The 24,435-nt window shown below is 35.6% G+C and overlaps 1 pseudogene; it reads left to right on the top strand.

Annotated features, from left to right (window-relative positions):
- Nucleotides 1-9,567: 9,567 nt before the first annotated feature.
- On the top strand, nucleotides 9,568-9,635 carry LOC112827004 (U4 spliceosomal RNA; annotated as a pseudogene).
- The last annotated feature ends 14,800 nt before the right edge of the window (nucleotides 9,636-24,435 follow it).

Raw genomic sequence — 24,435 nt, 5'->3', positions numbered from 1 at the left:
TCTGCTACCATGTATGCATCTAGATTCTACAAATAATCCTCAACACTCTTAATTTCATTTAATAATTTATAACTAGATCACCTCATATATTAATTAATATTTTTTAAAATCTATGGACAGAATATTAACTGAGATTTCACCTTACTAGTCCAGTTGAAGGGATGACTGACAGATAATTGGAAAAGATGGGCTAGTTAGTTGAACAAGGCCATATACAAAAGAAAAAAAATGTTGCTCAAGTCTCCATCTATACTTGATTATATTCTAGGTACTGCTCAGGCAGGACCACCATGTTGCAAAACTCCACAGGGTCTAATTCCTATAATATATATATGCCATGGAGTTATGCAACATGTCAGCCTCAGCGAAGTTTTCACATAATTTGTGCATTTTTATTTTTATTTTTTAAAAGATTTTATTTATTTATTCATAAGAGAAGAGATAGAGAGAGAGAGAAGCAGAGGGAGAAGCAGGCTCCCCACTGAGCAGGGAGCCCGATGCGGGACTCGATCCCAGGACCCTGGGATCACGACCTGAGCCGAAGGCAGATGCTTAACCATCTGAGCCACCCAGGCACCCAATTTGTGCATTTTTAAAATTTTACTTTAATTCCAATATAGTTAACATACAGTGTTATATTAGCTTCTGGTGTACAAGATAGTGATTTAACAATTCCATACATCACCCAGTGCTCATCACAGAAGTGCACTCCTTAATCCCCATCACCTATTTCACCCATTGCCCCACCCTAATTTATGCATTTTCAATGGAAGAATTACTAATTACTAAAAGTAAATCTCAGCAAAATCTGGGACCATTAACCAACGTCATCTGAAATACAGGACATAAAGAGCCTGGGAATATGACCCAAGTGTAAGGACTGAAGATAAGTGGCAGAGTGCTGGTAGAGTTCCTTGGCAGAGAGCTCATGAGGACCAGGGAAGCTGGTCTACTTGATGAGGTCAGTATTAGGAGAACAATAGAGAAAAGGATACCAACGTGTGCGTTTTCAACTTAGTCACTCAAGTTGGAACTTGTAGGTTCATGTGCCATATGCCATAGGGAAATAAAAGTACAGCAAAGGGAGCTGATGAACTTGATTTTACAGTGAACTGTGGATGTGATAATTGTATGTGTTCTGTATATAAATAGAGTTGGAGCTATTTCACCCATAAGCTAAAGTAATAATATTTTTAAATATATTATTATATACAGAAAGACTAGTCTTTGGAAAAGAAAACTCTGCTTACAATTATTTACGGATATTGGTGTTAAATAGAGAATCTCTAAATAAAGCTGAATTATATAATTCATATATATATATGAACTTTTCTTTATATATATATAAAGATGAATTATATAAAGAGAATTATATAATTCCCAGAGAAAATTCATCTAGCTATTATATTAGAAGATTGGAGTGAGAAGAAATGGTATTATGGATTAAATCAGCTTTTAAAATCAGAAAATGAATGCTTCAAGTATATCCAATAGGTGCTTAGAGAACATGCACAGTGGGGCAGGGGAGAAGAATGTCAATGACAGTGAGTCTGGAAATCAGTATCAAATTGTTGAAGACCCAAAGGCCCATGTTGTGAATAAAGACAGAGAGGAGCATTTTTCTCAGAGAAGGCTGGATGATTGTTTTTTTTTTTTTTTTTTTTTTTTTTTTTTCAGAATGAAGTGTAGTGCTTCTTAGAGGCATAGAATGTGGGCTGAAGACATATATCTAAGAATAGACCAGTAAGCAATTCTTGATCACTTATAAGCGATCATCATAGAAATTGAAGTAATATGCTGATATATTTTATTCTAGATGTCAAAATAATTTTCTTAATAATCAGAAAATAATAGCATTTTGTATGTTTTTAAACCTATAGTTTACCAAATAATTTTCCAGTCATTTGTGGTTTATTTGGAGATAATTTTTTTTAAGCAGGCCATCCCTAGATGCAGTGGCAGGTATAAAAAAGCATGAACATCAAATTTTTTGAAAGCCAAGTTTACTAGTTGAAAATAAAAGGGTGTAGGGATCCAGAGGTTTGGGACAAATTCTTTGTGCTAAAGCTTTTTCTTAGATAGCTGATCCATTCCAAGGATCAATTTAAAGAAGTTTTTCTCCCTCCAGTTACCAAAGGGAAGGTGAAATTCAGCAGGCTAAAGAATTGAATTGTAGTTAGCAGGGTTGTACTAAAAAGAAAATAAGGAAAAAGAACAGTGTGATCATCATCATTAAGAGACTGGCTAAGGTCTAAGGGCTGTGCCTAAAACCGGGCCTCTTGGACTCTTGTCTTGACTATACAGGGCTGTTAAGAAACTTCAAACAGCTGTAATCTGCTTTTTTTTGAATTGACAATGTGCTCTTGGTCCTGGTGGAAGAGGCAGGAGACTGGAAGACAATAAGCATAAGAGTCATCATATAAAACTGAGAATTTAAGTATGCAGACTGGTTAAAGAAATCTCCTAAATAAAAGTCTCAACAATTCCTTACTGGTAGATAAGAATTTACAAAAGTTCATTTGCTGGAACAGAGGGGAAGAAAAGTGCCCCCAAGATAAATAGGTGACAAGAGTGGACAGTTCCTAGGGTGCCCTCCCAAGATCCTTGCTACCTGGTCTTTGTGGCTGTGTTTACTCTCCTCCCGTTAAGTGAGTGAGGACCAGGGACATGCTTCTAAGTAAATATAGCTAGGGTGATGGAAGGTCACTCCTGTGATCGTGCTATTTTATATAAGATTGTGTCTTTCTAGCCCACTTGTCTAGAGACTCTACTTGCTGGCTTAATGAACTTTGTGGTCGTGCTGAGGAATTCCACATGGCAAGGAACTAACTATGGGTGGTCTCTAGAAATTCTGTATAGCCTTTAGGAGCTGAGGGTACTCTTCAGCTTCCAGCCAGCAAAAAATAATGCTATCAGTCCTGCAGCTACAAGGCAATGAATTCTGCCCAACAACCAGAAGTCGCTTTTAAGCAGATCCTTTCCTAGTGGAGCCTACAAATGAGAACCCAGCCTTGGATCACTTTGACTACAGCCTGTGAGACCCTAACGACAAGAATCAGCTAAGCAATTCCCAGAGTCCTGATGCACAGCCACTGTGTGTTAATAAATGCATATTTTTTTTAATTGCTAAATTTGGGGTAAGCTGTTACAAAGCAACTGGTAACAAAGTATCTCTAAAAGCAACTACTCAGAAAAGCCCAATAATATAAAAAGTTAACTGCTCAGAAATGGAAATGTCCAATAGTAATCAGAAAGATTGCTTTTCCCTCCCATGGTAATTTATTTATAATTTACCGTGAAGTAAGATTGTTTCCACTTGGGTAGAATGAACACTTTGAAAATTCTAAAGATTTACAGTATTAATAATACAGGTGAGGACTAGCTCTTCTACAGTGACCAAGGAGAGAATATGCCTTGCCTTTCTCACTTTGAATTTTATGGAGGATGGTACAAACTGATTTCTGAGCCGTTCACTGTAGCAGTCGTGAAGACATGGAAACTTTTATTTTCCTTCCTGTCTGCAAAGTCTCACCTCCAGAAACTCATTTGAGGGGTTGTCAGCTTGGTTAATCTATCCTGTCCACAGCCCATTTCTGAGAAGACATTATCTAACTGAGAAAAGATTTCCAAGTTCTTTCTGGATAAAATCTCAAACTCTGGAGTTAATAGTTGCCATTTGCTATGGCAGAGAAATGTCTGACATAGACACACTGTCTCCTTAAACTGCATTTTATCTAGCTTTATCGGGAATGCTTTATGTTTAGCTCTTTAAAAATTCTATGTAACTTGTAATAGAAAGTTTTCCAAATTCTGTTAATTATTTTATCAATTCCCTAAAAAATGGATCAAATACCCTTAGAAATGTAATGATTTGTCATAAATTATCTTACCTACCTCACCCAACCTTCTCAGGTTCCTCCATTGCAGAGTATTGTTTTTAAAATGGACTGTGCTTTGTATGCTTTATTCACAATAGCAATTCCAGGTGCATATGAAGATAAAGGTGACTAATTAGGTTGCTGCTTATTCTCAAGGAAGTAATTAGGCATCATTAGGGTATTATTTTTTAAATTAGGGCTTGCTTTCATGTGAAATTTATATAGTGCTCTGTCTTTGTAGAGACAGTCTTGAAACTCATTCATTTGTTCAAAAAAGAAAAATTAAATGTCATTATTAAGATCTACCTTTCTGAAAATGTAGCCAACAACAATTTGGTCGAAAATTTGTCAGCTTTGCACAAAAGGCAATTTGGAACATTACAATCAGTATTTCAAGGTGATTGCTATCTGCACATAGAGGTGTGAATCTAAAAAACCACAACATCATCATCCTTATAATCAATATCAACAAGTTCCTACTTTTTGCAAGTTGCTGGAGATATCAAAGGTATCAAAGGTACTAAGGCACATACCCTAACCTCCAGGAACACACCTAGTTTTTCTTCGTTGGATGGCTTCAGACAACATTTGAAAAGTTTGTTTTGTGAGGGACATCTGACCACACTGACCCTGGTGCTTGTTTACAGATACAGAAACATCCTTAAGAAGAGCTTAGATATGTGGCCTCTTACGGGGTGATGTGAGCGGCATTGGCATCCTTAAATCTTGTTGCCAAATGTCGCATCCCGGCTTTCCAAAGTGCCTGATGCTTTAACATTGACTTCTGAAGTCTCTCAGTCTTCCTGGAGTCCTAATGCAATGTATTCATATTGGAGACAGTTTCTTTCTTTCTTTCTTTTCTTTCTTTCTTTTTTTTCATTTTACCAGTTTCTCCTTTTAAATGTGTGATCGTGGGTAAGATATCATTCTTAATACCTTGATTTCTTCATCTGTACAATGGGATATTATGGTCCTTAACTCAGATTTTTGGGTGAAGATTAAATTAGCTATTCACATGTAGCACAGTAATATAGTATATTATAATATAAATATATAATATATTATATTATAATATAAATAATATATAAGCGCAGTGCCTAGTAAATAATAAGTACCTAAGAAATGTAAGCTATTTTTATTTTAGTGTTGTTATTGCTATTATTATCATTAGTCTGTCGTGTCCTAGATATTTGGATGTGCTGAGGATATAAAATTAGTAGACACATTATTCATGATCTAAAGATATACACAAGAATTAAAAATTCAGGGGCACCTGGGTGGCTCAGTCATTAAGCGTCTGCCTTCGGCTCAGGTCATGATCCCAGGGTCCTGGGATCGAGTCCCACATCAGGCTCCCTGCTCAGCGGGAAGCCTGCTTCTCCCTCTCCCACTCCCCCTGCTTGTGTTCCTGTTCTCGCTGTGTCTCTCTCTGTCAAATAAATAAATAAAATCTTTAAAAAAAAAGAATTAAAAATTCACAAATGTTACTTATTTCATATTATAACCTCACTCATAAATTCCCATTCACTCTAATTCCCTTCTTTACCTTAGTTCCAGCTAGTAGTGTTACTTCCTATTTCACTGAGAAATAAAAAATTATCAGGAGGGAGCATCTACTGATGCTGGCTACCATACCTACCGGCCTACAGTATCTACAGACACATTCTGCCCTTTCTCTTTTACTGTTGTTGAAATTTCCAAGCTTCTTCCTAAAGGCAGTATCCTCACTGTGGTATAGGATTCTGGGTCCTCACACCTACCCCTCGGTTCCTTCCTAGTCACCATTTTGTTCAAATCATTAATTCTCTCTTAAAAAGAACTGTTACCATCAGGATGAAGCTTCCATCTTTTATATATGTCACCCTTCTTAAAAAGATCACCTGATCTGCTTTCACCTAGCAGCTATTACATCATTTTTTTGTTCCTTTCTGGCATCAAAATTCCACCTCAGAATAGTTGTTTACACTTCGCACCTCCACTTCCTCTCCTCTAATTCCCTCTGCCGCCCACTTCAATCACGCTTTAGAACCTCTGGGTTTGCCAGAACTTCTATTCCAGGCACTTTGTAAATTCAAGCTTCAATTCTGAATATATACATATTTAGGACACAATCTATATCATATATTATTATATTATAACACTGTATATTACATATTATATATTACTTGATCTACCAGCAGTATTTGAAAAAATTAGTTAAGCCACCCTCTTTTCAGCACTTACCTTGTCTTCCAGGATGCCATTCTCTCTTGGTTTTCTTCCTACTTCACCAGTCATTCTTTCTCAGGGCTCATTCCCTTTCATTTTTTTTACATAGATTTCAATAAAATCTATATCATAATGACTAATATATACAAATGCTGCCTTGAGAGCTCCATTTTGATGTCTTATGCACGTTTTGTGTCCTAAACTTGATATCTCTTCATGAAACCTGTTCCAACAATAGCCTTTCCCACCTCAGTTGAGGGTGACTATACACTCCCATTAACTAAAATTTAGATTGTATTCTATAGCAAAAAGAAGCAAGGCACTAGCAGTGTTTATTATTATTATTAAAGTATAATTAACATACAGTGTTATATTAGTTTCAGGTGTACAATGCAATGACGCTACAATTCTGTACATTTCTCAGGGCTCATCACCATAAGTATTCTCTTAATCCCTTTTATCTTATCTTGCCATGCCCCTACCCCCATTCCCTCTGGCAACCACCAGTTTGTTCTCTGTATATGTTTATTTTTTTGTCTGTTTTTTTTTGTTAGTTTGTTTTGTTTCTTAAATTCCACATCTGAGTGAAATCATATGGTATTTGTCTTTCTCTGACTGACTTATTTCACTTAGCATTATATTCTCTATGTCCTTTATGTTGTTGCAAATGTCAAGATTTCTTCTTTTTTATGGCGGAACTATATTCCTCTGTGTGTGTGTGTGTGTGTGTATCACTCCTTTATCCATTCATCTATGGATGGACTCTTGGTTTGCTTCCATATCTTGACTATTGTAAATAATTCTGCAGTAAACATCGGGGTGCATATATCTTTTCAAATTAGTATTTTTATTTTCTTTGGGTAAATATCCACTGGTAGGATTACTGAATCATATGCTAATTTTATTTTTCATTTCTTGAGGAAACTCCATACTGTTTTCCACAGTGGCTGCACCAATTTGCATTCCCACCAACAGTACATGAAGACTCCTTTTTCTCTACATCCTCACCAACACGTGTTGTTTCTTATGCTTAGGATTCCAGCCATTCTGACAGGTGTAAAGTGACATCTTCTTGCAGTTTTAATTTGCATTTTCATGATGATTAGTGATGTTGAGCAACTTTTCATGTATCTGTCAGCTATCTGTGTGTCTTCTTTGGAAAAATGTCTATTGGGGTCCTCAGCACAATTTTAACCAGATTATTTGTGTTTTGGTGTTGAGTTGTATAAGTTCATTATAAATTTTGGATATTTATTCCTTATTGGATATATCATTTGCAAATATCATTTCCCATTCAGTAGGTTGCTTTTTTGTTTCCTTGATGGTTTTCTTCACTGTGCAAAGGCTTTTTTATTTTGATGTAGTCCCAGTAGGTTATTTTTGCTTTTGTTTCCTTTGTCTGAGGAGATATATATATATTTCTATAGCCAATGTCAAAGAAGTTACTCTCTGTGTTTTCTTCTAGGAGTTTTATGGTTCGAGTCTCACAATAGATCTTTAATGCATGTTGAGTTTATTTTTGTGTATGGTGTAAGAAAGTCGTCCAGTTTTATCCTTTTGCATGTAGCTATCCAGTTTTCCCAGCACCACTTGTTGAATAGCCTGTCTTTTCTCCATTGTATATTCTTGACTTCCTTGTTGTAGATTAATTGACCATATAAGTGTGGGTTTATTTCTGGACTTTCTATTCTGTGCCATTGATCTATGGGTCTATTTTTATGCTAGTACCCTATGGTTTTGATTACTACAGCTTTGTCTTGAAATCTAGGGATTGTGATACCTCCAGTTTTGTTCTTCTTTTTCAAGATTGCTTTGGCTATTTGGGTTCTTTTGTAGTTCCATACAAATGTTAGGATTATTTGTTCTAGCTTTATGAAAAATATTGTTGGTATTTTGATGGGGATTGCATTGAATATGTAGACTGCTTGGGGAAATATGTTCATTTTAACAATATTGATTCTTCCAATTCATTAACATGGAATATCTTTCCATTTATTTATGTTATCTTCAATTTCTTGCATTGGTGTTTTATGGTATTGGAGTACAGGTTTTTTACCTCCTTGGTTAAGTTTTTTCCCAGGTATTTTATTATTTTTTCATGCAGTTGTAAATGGAATTGTTTTCTTGGTTTCTCTTTCTGCTATTTCATTAATCAATGGCTTTTTACAAAGGGAAATAATATACCAAATCTTTATTTTAAAACTATAACTTCCAGGAAAAGACTATAAACAGATAAGACTGCAGGATGCCCCTACCATATTCCAACAGAAATAAGAGATAAGGTTCTAAACCAGAAAAGACAGAGACAAAAAGAGGCTGCAGGGTGAGTACAGATGCCAGAGTCCTTTTGAATGTGTGACTGATTGAATAAGAGGAATTTAGGAAAAGAAAGAAGCAACTATTTTGAGATTTACGGACCCTGTGGATGATGGGGTCATTAACTTGACCAGAGAATATAGGAGAGCATCAGATTTTAGGAAGGAGAACATATTTTCTGATGCCAATTTGGGGAACATTTGATGTTGTGGGGTCAGATAGGGGTCAAAAAATCTACATACTTAGATTTAAATTCTGTCTTTGATGCTTAGCTGGAACTGAGAGTCATTATCTGTAAAATAACAACACCCAACAGAAAAAACACCAAAGACCAGAGTTGTGAAAGTTAAATTAATTAATAGTGTTATAATAATGACCAGCTCCTGTGGAGAGTCACTCTTCATTGGCTGGGTGACTTTTGGCTAGTAATTTAACAACTCTGTACCTTAGTTTTTTCATAGTTGTAGCTATGTAATAACTATTCTGACAAAAATTGTAAAGCTCACTAAAAAAAAAAAATCATGTATGTATGTATACAAAAGGATGTAGAGTAAGAAAAGAAGTAGGATTAATGATGAAACCAAAGAGGTCACAAGAGTTTCAAGAATGGTCAAAGAGGGGTTCCAGACCAGGATATATTTGGTAGATGATAACAAGAGTTGATACCCCATCTTGTTACTATGTACTACCAAAGTTGATACTTCAAGTAAAGTATTTTCTGAACAAAAACATAGATTATGGTATTTATTGGAGCTGGGAGCAGATAGCAAAGAAACTACTATTGGAGGTTCAAAAGAAAGTGATCATTGTTATGCAGTGACGATTTGGTTAAACTGTCATTTAAAATTGTAGGACAGAGAACTGTATGACTAAAGAACTTATTGCTATAGGAGAGGAGGTGGGGAAACAAAGTTTTATTAGTTTGTGTTAGTTATTTTTTTAAGATTACTTATTTTAGAGAGAGAGAGAGCATGAGCAGGGGAAAGGGCAGAGGGAGAGGGAAAGAGAATCTCAAGCAGACTCCCCACCGAGCATGGAGCCTGATGCAGGGCTCGAGCTAAGGACCCAGAGACTATGACCTGAGCTGAAACCAAGAGTCAGCTGCTTAACTGACTGAGCTACCCAGGCACCGCTAGTTTGTACAAGTTTTAAATTGCCTGTGTTTAGCTTTGCGCAGTGGCAGTATCGTAGCCAATGAGGTTTATCTGAGGCGCGATTATTGCTAATTAAATTGCCTGTGTTTGCAAAGTGTTATAAGAAAGAAATGGGCATGGGTCTAGAATGTATTATGCTAAGGGAAATAAGTCAGAGAAAGACAAATACCATATGACTTCACTCATATGTGGAATTTAAAACAAAATAAGTAAACAAAGAAAAATAAAAGACAAACCAAAAACCAGACTCAGCCGATGGTTACCAGAGGGGAGGTGAGTGGGGGAATGCAAAAGTAGGTGAAGAGGATGAAGAGTACACTTAGCATGAGAAGCACTGTGTAATGTATAGAATTGTGGGATCACTATCTTATACACCCGAAACTAACATAATGCTGTATGTTAATTATACTGGAATTAGAATGAAAGAAAGAAAGAAAGAGAAAGAAAGAAAGAAAGAAAGAAAGAAAGAAAGAAAGAAAGAAAGAAAGAAAGAAAGAAAGAAAGAAGAAAGAAAGAAAGAAAGAAAGAAAGAAAGAAAGAAAGAAAGAAAAGAAGAAGAAGAAGAAGAAGAAGAAGAAGAAGAAGAAGAAGAAGAAGAAAGAAAGAAAAAAAGAAAGAAAAGAAAGAGAGAGAGAAGAAGGAAGTGAGGAAGGAAGGAAAGATGGGAGGGAGGGAGAAATGTGCTAGTTTGCCAGCAGGATAAAAAGAAAAAGTGCAGATTCCAGAAATGTGGAGATTGCAGTGGTGAGATTGTAATTGCTTGGAGAACATAAGCATTAGGAGTTGAAGTGGAATATTCTTTTAAATAATAACAAATTAAAACTAACTCTTACGGTACAGATCAGATTAAGGGTCTGACTTTAATACTCTGTTAAAAAAAAAAGTCAGTTGATAAGGAGGATCAAGGTAAAGATTCACTTATATTAGTCTTCCATTGTAGTCTTCTGAAAAGACTGGAACTGGAAAAACTGGAAAACTGACTCCATGCAGAGATATTCATTCATTGTACTGTCAAAGAGACTACAATCCTAGCTAAAATAATCATTTGTCTCTTTTTACTTCAAGCAAGAAAAGTAGTAATAAATGTGCATAGCCCCCAAGAGAGGCATGGTTATGAAACATGGAACTAAGTAGAATCAAATAAAGTGGTGTTTACCAAACATTCCATATGTGGCCCTCTTTTCCCTACCCTCATTTTTGGGGCCTAAGAGACTAGCTTTGACCAAAGAGATGCGGGCACAAGTAATGTGTGTCACATTGGGGCCAATGAATAGAGAGTAGTAGCTATGACAACTTTGGTTTTGAACTCTTTCCACTTGTCTCCGACCTGGAATTCACTTTGGATTCACTTTGGATATGGACCATAAGACAGAAATAAACACTTTGTTTGTATTAAGAATCTGAGATTTGGTGATTAACTTGCTATGGCATAATGTTAATCTAACATACTTAAAAATACACCTATGTCAGAGCGTTATTTTGAGAAGTGAATGAGTAAATAAATATAAAGCACTTACCCAGCTAATTGAAATAGGATATAAATGCTAGGTGTGAATGAATAAGAGCAGAGTGTCTGGAATATATGAACAAATCTTAGGGTTTTCTCTTGTTCTCTGTTCTATATATCTGAATTGCCATCACATCCTTTTGTTATTAACATATAATGTATTATTTGTTTCAGGGATACAGGTCTGTGGTTCATCAGTCTTACACAATACCCAGTACTTACCACAACACATACCCTCCCCAGTGTCCATCACCCATCCACCCACCCTCCTCCCCTCCAGCAACCTTGAGTTCGTTTCTTGAGAGTAAGAGTCTCTTATGGTTTGTCTCCCTCTCTGGTTTCATCTTGTTTCATTTTTTCCCTCTCTTCCCCTATGATTCTCTGCCTTGTTTCTTAAATTCCACATATCAGTGAGATCATAGGATAATTGTCTTTTTCTGATTGATTTATTTTACTTGCCATCATATCTTAAATTTTTTTTAAAGATTTATTTATCTCTCAGGGAGAGAGAGAGCACGCATGCACACAAGCAGAGGGGACAGCAGGCAAAGGAAGAAGCAGACTCCCCGCTGAGCAGGGATCCTGATGTGGGACTCGATCCTGGGACCCTGGGATCATGACCTGAGCCGAAGGCAGACACTTAACTGACTGAGCCACCCAGGCGTCCCACCATCATATCTTAAAATTAATGTTTGCCACCAGAAAAATCTACCAACAGAATGGACACATAATTAGATTAAGATCTAATAATGCAGTAGTATTTTATTTTCAGAAGCTCAAAAACCTGCTTTCCACTTTTTGCTTTGCCCAAAGGAAAACATACTCCTTGTTGTAGACTGATGTTCATGGGGTAGAGATGAGGGAATTAGTCAAATGATTAAACCATAAATGACACATGTATTTTTCCTACATGTAACCAGTTTTCCTAGTGTTTAACACGTTTACTGGGATATAGTATCTCAAAATTAATTCTTCATTTTAGCCATATATAAGCTATTCATTTCTTTGTTCCAACGAATATGTGACCATGAGCATGTAAGTTTAATATTTTTAAAGAAGAGTGTTCAATTGTGACAGTAAAAGAACTTTTAACAGAACTTTTTCTCTCTCAGAAAGTTTCTTATGAACAATAAAACTTTCTATGTACAAAAGTACATATAATATAAATGAGTAAAAGAAGTAAAAGAAGAGGTAAGTAAATATTTCCAGAAGGGAAGAGAACAGAGATGGCATTATAAGTGAAGCTTAGCAACTGTCTGATTATGAATTTTAACTTGAAGACTACTCCAAGCTATGAAAATGCTGAAACTACTGTCTTTCTCTAAAGTTTATTAAGTATATAAATGAAACAAAAAAACCCAGCGTGATCTGGGATGAAAAACTCTGTATTTCCTTATGTACAATTAATAGTATTAAAAGTAAAAGGCTGTAAACAAATGTACAATGTACACACAGAAAATATATATTTAGTTTTATATATAATGATAGACAACACTAATCCTTCCCCTTCCACTGGTGTGTCTTTTTTAAAGATTTTATTTATTGATCAGAGAGAGAGAGAGAGAGAGAGAGCAAGAGTACTAGCAGGGGGAGTGGCAGGCAGAGGGAGAAGCAAGCTCCCCGCTGAGCAAAACCCCAAGATCATGACCTGGGTTGAAGGCAGACACTTAACTGACTGAGCCAACCAGGCATCCCTCCATTTGTTTTACACTAAAACTACTGCTCTCAGAACAAAGCAAGCCAATTATGAACCATATATATTGAGTATTCAAAGGAAAAATGGTGTGCAGTAAAGACTAACTAAAATGGGCCATTCATCCTTTTCACCCTTACTTCTACTATTTTGGGACCCAAAACACACTTCCTGAAATATCTTGTCCAGCTCTGTGGAAGCACACAGAAAACCATAACTGGTTGGTTATCCAGTAAGAATGAATTTATGCCCAATTCAGGTAGACACTTCCTCAGCTCAAGCTTATACTTTACATGGCACAGGCTCCAAAGCCTGGATTTGATTTTCTCATAGGTAGGTGCATCATCAACAACATTTCTCAGTGATGACGATGTTGATAGCCAGCGTCCTTTCAAATCTGTAAATAAAAACTAATAGTAAAAATAGAACAAATAATAATAGCATGTACATGTGCATTTTTTGTGTGTTGGTGGGTGTTTATATACAAAATCATTGGAATTATCCTTTAGAAAACATTTGTCTTTATAAAATTTAATATAGCACACCTTATAGACATTTGAACATGTTATAAATATCACTTGATGATGATAAAGTTTAGGTAACAAATAATTCAACAAAAGAATGCTCGAAAGGCATATATTAAGTACACCAATTACAAACACACAAACACAGATCCACACCATCTACTTTAGAGCATGGATTTGATGAGACATGGATAATTTATTACCTATTGAATGAAGATTTAGAATAAACTTAGAGACTGTTATAGTGTCAACAAGGGGAAAAAAGGAACTTTAAAATGGAAAATAAAGGTCTTTCCAAAAAGATTACATCAAAATATACTCATGAACTCTGTCCAGAAAATCTTATTAACGTAGCCAAATGTAATCAAAGGATGTACATTTTAGTGACTGAGTTACACCTAAAAACTGGTACAAAGGATTATATTATACCCAAGGGACCATTTAGGAATGTGTCAGTATTTGTGTACTTCTATATGTTTGTAACTGAAACATAAAGCAGGTGGAACCATAAGTCCTGAGATCACAATAGCTGTGTAATCCAAGAAAAATCACTTTATCTTTTTGGGTTTTTCTTTAATATTTGTTTTTTTTTTAAGATTTTATTAATTTACTTGACAGAGAGAGAGACAGCGAGAGAGGGAACACAAGCAGGGGGAGTGGGAGAGGGAGAAGCAGGCCTCCCACCGAGCAGGGAGCCCAAGGTGAGGCTCAATCCCAGGACCCTGAGATCATGACCCGAGCCAAAGGCAGTCTCTTAACCGACTAAGCCACCCAGGGTCTTCTTTCTTTAATATTTGTAATACAATGGGGAAAACACCCAAATCCACTAGTCATACGTTGCAAGATATTATAAAAATGTAAGTGAAAAAGCTTTACACTCTAACTCACAATGTATGTATTACTTCCTATCCTTACAATTGTTATGACTATATATGTGACTATCATTTAATGTTTTTTGTATTATCATTATACTTGTTTGTAAATAGAACATAAAGGATCCTTGTCTAACATCTTTTTCTCCTATCACATATACAATTGAAGGTTGTACTCTTGTATGTTTGGAGCCTGACATGGGGCTTGATCTCAGGACTTACACATTGCATTTTTATATTTCTCGCCACTATCTGTTTTTTAAAAAAATTTTCTCTTATAGTGGCTTCCTATACATGTTCATTTGCCTTCTATAATTTTATGCATATGCTTTATAAATCTCTCTTGAAAATTGTATCTTCTTTCCTGACCTAAAGCTATAGTCATAAGTTTTTATTATAGCATAGATACTTTTAATGGTCTTCTGATTGATCTTTGAGGCCTTTGTCTCTACTTCTTCCAGTAGAAGAATTGTCTGATATACTATTCTAAAAAACAAAGACAATCTTTATATTAGGATTCTTCAGAAAAATCAAACAAATACACAATATATGTATTTGTACTGTATTATAAAGAATTATGATATCATATTCTTATGCTATATTTTAAGAAATTAGCTCAGCAATTATGGAGACTGATAAGTCCTGTGATCTGCTGTCTGTAAGCTGGAGACCCAAGAAAGCTGATGCTCAGTTCTGAGAACTGGAGGACCAATGGTATAAGTCCCAGTTGAAGGCAGAAGACCCAAGTCCTAGCTCAATCAGTCAGGCAGAGGGACTAAATTGTTCCTTCCACCATCTTTTTGTTTTATTTAGGTCCTAAATGGATAGGATGATACTCAACCCCACTGAGAAGGGCAATCTGCTTTAGTCAGTCCTCTGATTCAAATGCTAACCTCATGCCTCCCAGACACACCCGGAAATAATTTTTAATCCTGGTATCTTGTGTCCCAATCAAGTAAACACATAAAATCAACCATCACAATCCTTTTATCTCCCTGTTCACATGCTTTGTTGTTTTAAGTATTGAGTTGATCATTTTCATTTGAGAGTAAACTGATAGCCCTTTTTTAGAATATTAGGGGTGTGGGGGCTCCATATTTGAGCTTTATTTTCCCTAAAGAACTATGAAAATTGAAATGTCAATGTTAAGAAGGAAATAGCATACATTTTAAAATGCATAATGAGTAATTTTCACAAACCGGTTTAGATTCTAGGACTCAGATGGCCTTTGTAGCATTTATCATGATCAAGGATGTGTGTAGAATAGGAACTATTCAAACCATTTATCAATACCCATAATAAAGAAGAATGAGGAAGAGGAGAACAGGAGGATAAAAAGGGGAGGGCGAAGGGAAAGAGAGGAAAGGAAAGGAAGGGAGGAAGGAAAGAAGAAAGGAGAAAAAAAAAAAAAGAAAACAAGTGTTCTATTGGTTTGAGCCCAAATACAGAGAGCTTGATTATCTCTTTATCATATAGTAGCTAATAAAGTCTGATGCAGTCCTGCTTGCAGGTAATCAGCATACTGAGAAATTATTGTTAAATATCATTTATTGAATATTATGAAGCATCAAAAAATGATCATGCTTATGTTCATGTTTTAAAACCACATATGTGATTTTCAAGTCATGTAATAAAGAACAAAGATCAGGGCAGACTGTCATATTAAATATATTAAAATAAGAGGAGAACTAAATGTGTGTGAGAGAAGAGAGGCAACAACTTGACACACTCTGTAGCAAGATGGGTTAATTAGTAAAATATTTTGAAAGGGAGATTAATTGTCACTATTATACTAAGAATACAATATGCTTTGATATCCTAAAATGCAAAGAATGGTGAAGCGCACAATCTGGATGAGGTCTATTCTGAAAATATTAAGTCAGGTTTGCTGAGTTTCCAAAAGCAAGACTTTTCTTTGAAGGGTGAATGAAAACAGCTTTTTAGCTTAAGATCTTAGATACCATTAGTCCCAATAAAGTTGATGATTTCTTCTGGGAGAGTTTAATCAGTTTGTTGTGACATGGTACCAGCAACTCAATTCTATAAAACAACTGTGATTGATTACTGTTGTTCCATGAACTGGCCAGAAGGGAGCTTGAGAAAATCATTTCCACAGCCTGCCTTTCTAAGTGCAACTTCAGAAAATGACTGTCTTCTGGATTTGGGCTATTTTTTTTTTTCTCATGACAATTCATAAAAGTATATTTCATTAGCCACTTCTTTATTTTCTAGACAGAAAATATCAATGATGATCACAATCTATGACAGAAGTCACAGCAATTAACTAACTGTAATGACATGTGGTAAGGTTAAGCCTTTTTCCTAAACACTGGGCCTTGTTAAGTATTGACATCTCCTGACCAGAAGACAGCAGGCACACTTAGAAGGCCACTTCCATGTCTATTAAACTGCTGTGGCAATCTAAGGTGTTTCCAAGTCAATAAACAATGCCCCAGGCACCTGGGTGGCTCAGATGCCTAAGCATCTGTCTTCTGCTCAGGTCATGATCCAAGGGTCCGAGGATCGAGTCCTGTATCGGGCTCCCTGCTCTCCCTCTGCCTCCCTCCCTTCTCTCTCTCTGTCTCTCATGAATAAATAAATAAATAAAATCTTAAAAAAATTAAATAAGTAAATAAATAAAAATAAACAATGCCCCAACTGAGATGAGGACTGGCTATTTAAAAACAAGACAAAACTATTCTGAATATAATGTGTACTTTTCAACTTCATTTTGTTCTACCACCATTATCACCTTTATTTATAAGACATATGACATCTTCTTCCTGCTGCTTCCTGCATCATTACACATAAAAGTATATGTTCTCAGGAACTTTTTAAAACAAGGCAGCCAACCAGAGGTGGTATTCATTATTATTAGGAGAAAAAAAATGACTTTATTGCTTCTTAGATAAGGTTGAATCAGCCATGACATTCGTGCCTCTTGTATAGATAGGCACACCTTATTCCACATGTCCACTGAGATTTAAGATTTATACAGGATAATTTTGGAAGGGGCTATATAGATAACGTTGAAAGAGCTGCTTTGCTAATGAAACAGCTTTGGCTATACTTTCTACATACTGCATCATTTAAAAAGGCAGATATTATATATATTACTTTTTCCCAGTTACAAATATTCAAAGTCCTCAGTGTAATTTTCCTCATCATGTTTTCTGTAAAGTTAGACAATATGGCATAAATCATTTATCACTATCCCCAAAATAAGAAAGCATAGAACTTCAGAAAAAGATGTTCTCTGTGTTAGGGTATTAACTGATTAACTTTGAAAATGTAGCTTCCAAAGTTTTCACTAGATCAGCTAAAGACTCAGATGAGATGGGCAAGTTCCTTCATGGTTGAAGTGTGACTGCAGTAGGCTTTTTCTGCCCTCAAATGTCTTTTTTCTTTATTTGTCTTACCTGATGGTTCCCATTAAATAGTAAATTTCCCAACAATAAAGTAAAAATCTGAAAGTCATATAATTTATTAACATTTCCAATTAGTTTCTTAGATTAGCTCCATTATTTTTAAGATCTCTGATGATTTTATGGAGGAATTGGAGAAAAGGTATGATATGGATCAAGAAAAAGTTTGGAGCCCATGGAGTCAATGGGGAAGAATCTAGAGAACCAAAATAAGGAGAAGCCTGAGGCTTTAATAGAAGAACAAGAAATAGAAGACCAGGGACATGCAAAAAATGGAAGGGTATCTTTCAGAACACTTTTCCTAAAGAGCTCTGATGAGCCATATTTTATGGAACCACTGATTCTTGAGAGAGAGTACTCAAGCAAAGAAATTTGATGATGGTTTGGTCATTTATGCTTTGCTGTATCTTTTTTTCATATTAAATCCACTGAAGTTAATATGTGAAGGACATAGTAAAGTGTAATAATTAAGCTGTGACAGATATTCCATTATGAAGTATATTTGACAATTATATCATGGGTTAGATTAATTACAGACCATTTTAATAATACTGTTTTGAATTTAAGCAAAATAATTTATTGTTATACTTCAGAGAACTTCAAAAGGTTTTCAACATGCCTACTTATAATTTTTTTCCCTCTGGATTTCAACAGCAAAACATGCAAAAAATCTTATCAACTTGGATGGTTATCAATGTTTACTTGTTTCTTTTTTGATGCATTTGCTAAATGTTAAAAGCATAACAAATAATAAGATTATATGCAAAATTTAGATCACTAGATAATACATTTATATTATGAAACTTAAGGAAAATCCCAACATATCTCTTCTTAATATACATGTCCACTGCACCATCGATGGCAATTCATGAATGTTTCACACACATAGATTCTCAAGAGAAAGAAAATAGTGTAATTTTCACTAGAGTTTATTTGGGAGACAAACCTAGAATTTCCTTCCAAATAAATTTATACCAGAATGCAATGTTTGTTTCAAAACTTCATGTGCAAACATCTAATGAATCCTAGCCAGTTATAAGTCCTTATAAGATCCAAAATGCTCAGAATTTGAGTGACAGCTTCAAGTTAAGCAGAATATATTTTCCATTTTAATTGAAATTCTTGTTTATCTATGTTTGATTTGCTTATTTTCAGTGGAACTTAAACTTTGAATTTTAGAGCCTAAATTAATATGCAGAGCTAGTTGCTATACTCCTTTAGAAAGAGTTCCTAAATGTATGACAAGTCATTTAAGATATAAGCTAATGTGTCTAGGGCATGTCTCAGAACATTTTAATTACATTTCATTAATTCAGAATCACAACACATTTGAATTTGCCTAAATATGAAAGGGCTAAGAACTAAGGTGGTTTTATGCATCATTAAATTTAACATGAAATTATATAGCTATAGCTCACTAGTTCTTTAAGTTTTCAATATTAATATACACAATAAAAGATGCTGGAATTCTTAGGGAAATAGGGTTGCTAGATCATGTGTTAAAAGCAAATGATACCATATTACAGAAAACACAAACCTACAGGGTGGGTACTGTTATATACTCAGATCATTCTGAATATTCCATAAGTGGAAATGATGATCTTTAAACTATCCTACTTTAAATAAGTTTTGTTTAAATTTGATGCAATAATGATAAAATAAAAGATTTCTTGACTCCTTTAAAAATGTGTCCATATAATTTTCAAATTAGGGAAAATATCTTTGGCCTTTCTTCTTACCTTTTGCCTGGGACTCAAATAGGGTGGCTGAAGCTCCATAAGGATTTTGGACCATGTGGCACTCCAAGATGGAGGTGCCAGCTAAAAACGACAGAACGGAGATAGAGGGAACTTGGGTCACTGATGGCTGTGACTTTATTTTACCAGCCTTGAACTATCTTTATTCAGACTTCTTTGTGTGTGTGTGTAAGAGAGAGAAATAAATTTCTAAGTGATTGAAATCATATATATATATATATATATTCTGTATGCAGCAAAACCTATTTTTATATTTTTATATTATTCAGACATTCAGCATTGTTTGGCCTTGATTTATGCTCATTTTTCTGATTAATAGATCTGCCAACATATTAGAAAGCCTTGACTACAAATATCATATGTTACTCATATTGACTGCATTGACAGCAACATTTCCCAGACTTTCCTCACTTCCAACAATCAAACCAATGACTCTTTTGAGTCTCATTATGTATGTGCTAGAGAATGGGAGAAAAATGGTACCAAGACCCAAACCTGGACCAAAGGTGGGAATGGAGAGTATGAAAGTGTGGGGATGGATGGTGACCATTTAGAAGGAAGCTATAATTCTGCAGAAATATACATCTGGTAGAATTGCCAGGGTGAAGAAATATATGTTGCCTCACAAACAGAATACTAGCTCGTAACTTCCTTTCCTGTCTTATTGTCAGAAATGGAAGAGAAAGCATTTTCAAAGCCCTGAAGAGTCAAAATGGAATTCATGACACCAATCCTATTATAACAAATATATTTGTGCTAAAGATTACCACATTCTTTTTATTTTAATGTATAAGTGCTGAGAAATTAACTTTTGTTTTGATTTTTACAAGCAGCTTTTAAAAGGGAAAAAAATAATTATCATGATTTACAATATTAGGAATAGGCAACGCACTCCGAGTGGTACCCAGCCAGAAGTAAGGAGTAAAGGAACAAAAATTTTTATGAAGATCCTTCTGTGATCCCTAGCTAGATACACCAGTTTTAATTGTCCCTAGCTAGATACACCAGTTTTAATTTATTGACCACTAGATCATGTTCAGTATGAATGATAATTTTTTTATTCTGTTATCTTGGGAGAAAGTCTCTACCTCTGTATTTTGTAGGTTAAAACATTATTACAAGAAACCATTTTTATAAGCATTAACCTAAATGTAAAGGATGGATAGGGGATTTTTGTGGTTGGGAGAAAATTTCAGCTTTCCCTGAGACATGGAAAACATATTTATTTATTCTTTGTTATGCTAAATATATTTTAAGAAATTATTCCAACAACATATCTGGAAAATGACACTCAGATTGAGCAAAACTCTTCCTTGAGGTCTTTCATGGTTTGTTGAGAGAATTCATATACAGAGGCACAGTTCCTCTAATTGTAATCCATTTTATAGAGCAGGAAAGTTATGCAAATCAATGAGAAGATATTTCAATTGTACTACTCATTTGTATGACTGAGCCTATAGAGCCTGCTCATTGTACTTTAGTCTAGGAGTATATAATTTCTGTGTGGTGGTGCAAAGATAAACTATCCAAGTAAAGTCAAAAAAGATTTTAACAAGTTATGGTATTTGGTCGAAGCATAAGCAGATGGGAAGGAACTAGTCATTTGGGAACTTAAATAGTAAAAAAGAGAGGGGGAATTAAAGAAAAGAGAATAGAAAGGGTCAAAGTCAGAGAATTATGGCTTAAAATGAACCGCAAAGAAAAATGAAGAAAAAGACTGGGAGCAAACTTGTCTCTGAGACTGAAGGGAAAGGAACAGAAGGCTACATATCAAGATGATTAGGTGATTTGAGGGCAACACACTTATGAATTACAGACTCTGGTCTCTTTTTTATCCTTTGTGAAAGAATAAGTGAAATAATCCAGGGTGAGGTTGATGTATAACTTGATGTTAGTATCTGCTAATGGGAATGGAAGGAAATGAACAAGACAAAAATGGTTTTCTGTGCCATGCTGATGGCTCAGTTTAGATGGGAATTTATATCCATTTGAGTGAAACTCAACTGCTCAGATGGTTCTCCTGTTGTGCTTAAGCCCTGTTTTGCTGAAGAGGAGAAATATGATTGTAGAATTTAGTCAAGGTTGGGATTTCAGAAGATAATGTGGAGGTTGACGTATTGAAGGGAGCTGAAAGAAATAATGAAAGATTCAAGTAAAAAACCCTGGTTGAAGATTTGAAAATAACAATAAAAAGAAGGGACTGAGTGTGGAGGGTGGATTGAGGTGGCATATTAGCCAAGAAAAAATGGGGAAGGGTATTAGGAAATTTAAGGACTGGATAAAGTAGCAGATCAGGATTGTTTGAAGTCAATAAGGGAAAAGAAAGGTAAGTTGTGGTCAGGTAGTGGTGTTTAAGAATTCAAGTCTATAGATGTTCTCAGTAAAAACAATTTCTGAAGTAATAACAAATTAGAGGAGTCATAAAGATCATTGGAGCTTATAAGTGCAAGGAACTAAAAGAGTGAGTTATGTTGGATTCAAATTTAAATAAGAGGATTTATTAAACAAAATTTTTATTTAGAATTTATATGCCTTCAGAACTATTTAAGAATTGGGACACCACATTGAGAAAAACAAGGCATGGAGTTTAGTAAAGTAGTCAGCTTCTAAATAAGTAAACAAGCAACATATTAATATGTTAGAAAATAAATCAGAGTAAGGATGTAGTACAGTGACAGGGCGAGTTTCTTCAAAATCCAGGGAAAACATTTCTGTAAAGATAACATTTAAGCAGAGACCTGAATAAATAGGAAATAGTGAAACATATAACTATTCGGAGCAAGAACATTTATGATGGAGGCTATAGCAAGAGTAAAGCTCAGAGACAGGAACGCTTGCTGTGTTATAACAGACAAGGAATTGATGAGACCAGAGCATAAAAGGATGGTCTGGTGTTGAGGATTGGCAAGAATGCTGACTTGGACTCAGCTTAGGATACATCATTTGGCTCTCACACAGGCCACAGTAATGCAAAGGAGGCATATGATCTCAAGGATATATGATAGGGCAAGTGGACACAGCTCCCTGTTACTGTCCTCCCTCACTAATACACGCCTAAAGTCCTAGGTTTTCAGTGACTTACACAGATGGAGCAATCCACCAGGTCAGAAGAGCCCTGTAACCTTGACTTCACTATTTTTTATACAAGTCTAAAATTGGCAGGTAGAGGGAGAACGGGGGTGAAGCACATTAGTCAGCTCAAATCACCTCGTCCTAAGGGTCATATTCCAAAATCCCAATTTCCTGATATATCACAATTCTTTAATATTGTTTATTGTCCAATTTATTTCATGTTGCATCATTGGGTCTACTCACAATGTCAGTAGAGCAGAGGAGCTACTGAGAAGTGGTTAGAAATGAGTTTAGAGAGGTAGACTGGTTCAATCATACTAAATCTTATAGAACATAGCAAGAGTTTTATCATAAGTATTAAAGGAAACCACTGGGGTGTTAAAAAAGGGATTGAATTGAGGATACAATTTGTGATATAAATAGGCAGGGTAGGGAAGAGAAACTGAATGGGAGAGTATTACAAAAACTCATGTAAAAAAGAAGCTTAGCTTGGGTAGTAGAAATAGAATAAGTGAGATGGCATAGGATTTTTATAGTATTTAAATTTTAAAAAATACTAAAATACATAAAATATGCTTAAGAGTAGGATGTGGATGTGGGGTATCTAAAAGAGGAGTCAAAGATGACTGAAGGAGGGGCAACTGGGTGGCTCTGTTTGTTAAGCGTCTGCCCTCGGCTAAGGTCATGATCTCAGGGTCCTGGGATCAAACCCGTGTTGGGCTCCCTGCTCAGGGGGGAGACTGCTTCTCCCTCTCCCTCTGTCTCTCCCCCTGCTCATTCTCTCTCTCAGATAAATAAAATCTTAAAAAAAAAAAAAGATGACTGAAGGATTTCTTCTTTGACCAACTATGGATAGCGCTACTATTTACTGAGATGAAAAACATTGAAGGCAAAACCCCTTTTTTGTGGAGGGTAGAGAGTATAGGGTTATGGTTTTGGTCACACTAAGTTTCAGGTGACTTTTAGATACAAAAGTGAAGATATCAGTATATATGAGTCTTTTTTTTAAGATTTTATTTATTTATTTGACAGAGAGAGACACAGTGAGAGAGGGAACACAAGCAGGGGGAATGGGAGAGGGAGAGGCAGGCTTCCCATGGAGTGGGGAGCCCGATGCAGGGCTCAATCCCAGGACCCTGGGACTATGACCTGAGCCGAAGGCAGACGCTTAACAACTGAGCCACCCAGGCGCCCCCAGAATATATGAGTCTTGAGATCAGGAGCAAATGTCAGGGCTGAAGATGTAAACTTACTATCATCATACAGGTGAGACCGGCTGAACACCTAGAAAGTGAGTGAATGTAGAAAGAAGACACCCTCAGACTAAGGAGAGATTGAAGAAGAAGGTAATGAGACTGATGGATTGGAAGCCATGTTGTAATTGAGTAAATGTTGGGGTGGAAGTGCTACAGAGAGGGTGCTGGAAAAACAGAAGATTGTAAATAAGGTAAAATTTCTTAAATACTTATATTGAAAAAGGTACAATTGTTATTGCACCTTCTAAGCTGTGTGCATGGTAGAAAAATGATTGAAAGTGGAAAGAGAAACAAAACTGTTGAAAATAAGAAGACTTGGGACACCTGGGTGGCTCAGTGGGCTAAGCGTCTCAGGTCATGGGCTCAGGTCATGACCCCAGCATCCTGGGATCGAGTCCCACATCAGGCTCCCTGCTCAGCGGGGAGCCTGCTTCTCTCTCTACCTGCCGCCCCCCCTCCTTGTGTGCTCACTCTCTGTCTCTCTGACACATAAAAAATATATATATATTTTTTTTTTAAAAAATGAAGAAGACTAAGAGGTCACGTTGTGGGGTGTATCATCTCTCTGGACACTGAAAGAAATATGAATAAATAGAAAAACTATTCAAAAAGAGAGAAAAAATAAACAAGCCAGATGCTAAAATGAGTGAGGAAGTGATTAGAAGTATAATTGATTACTATATTATGAAAGCTAGTGGCTTGTAGGATATTAAGTTTTCAAAGAAGCTGAGTCATGTTTGATATTGTTTTAATATTTTAATTAGAATGGAATA

Source organism: Callorhinus ursinus, unplaced genomic scaffold (assembly GCF_003265705.2).
Source record: "Callorhinus ursinus isolate GAN/ISIS: 27379988/994484 unplaced genomic scaffold, GSC_fseal_2.0 scaffold7, whole genome shotgun sequence".
NCBI lineage: Eukaryota > Metazoa > Chordata > Mammalia > Carnivora > Otariidae > Callorhinus > Callorhinus ursinus.
The sequence above is the reverse complement of the archived record's forward strand: the minus strand, read 5'-3'. Positions and strand labels throughout refer to the sequence as shown.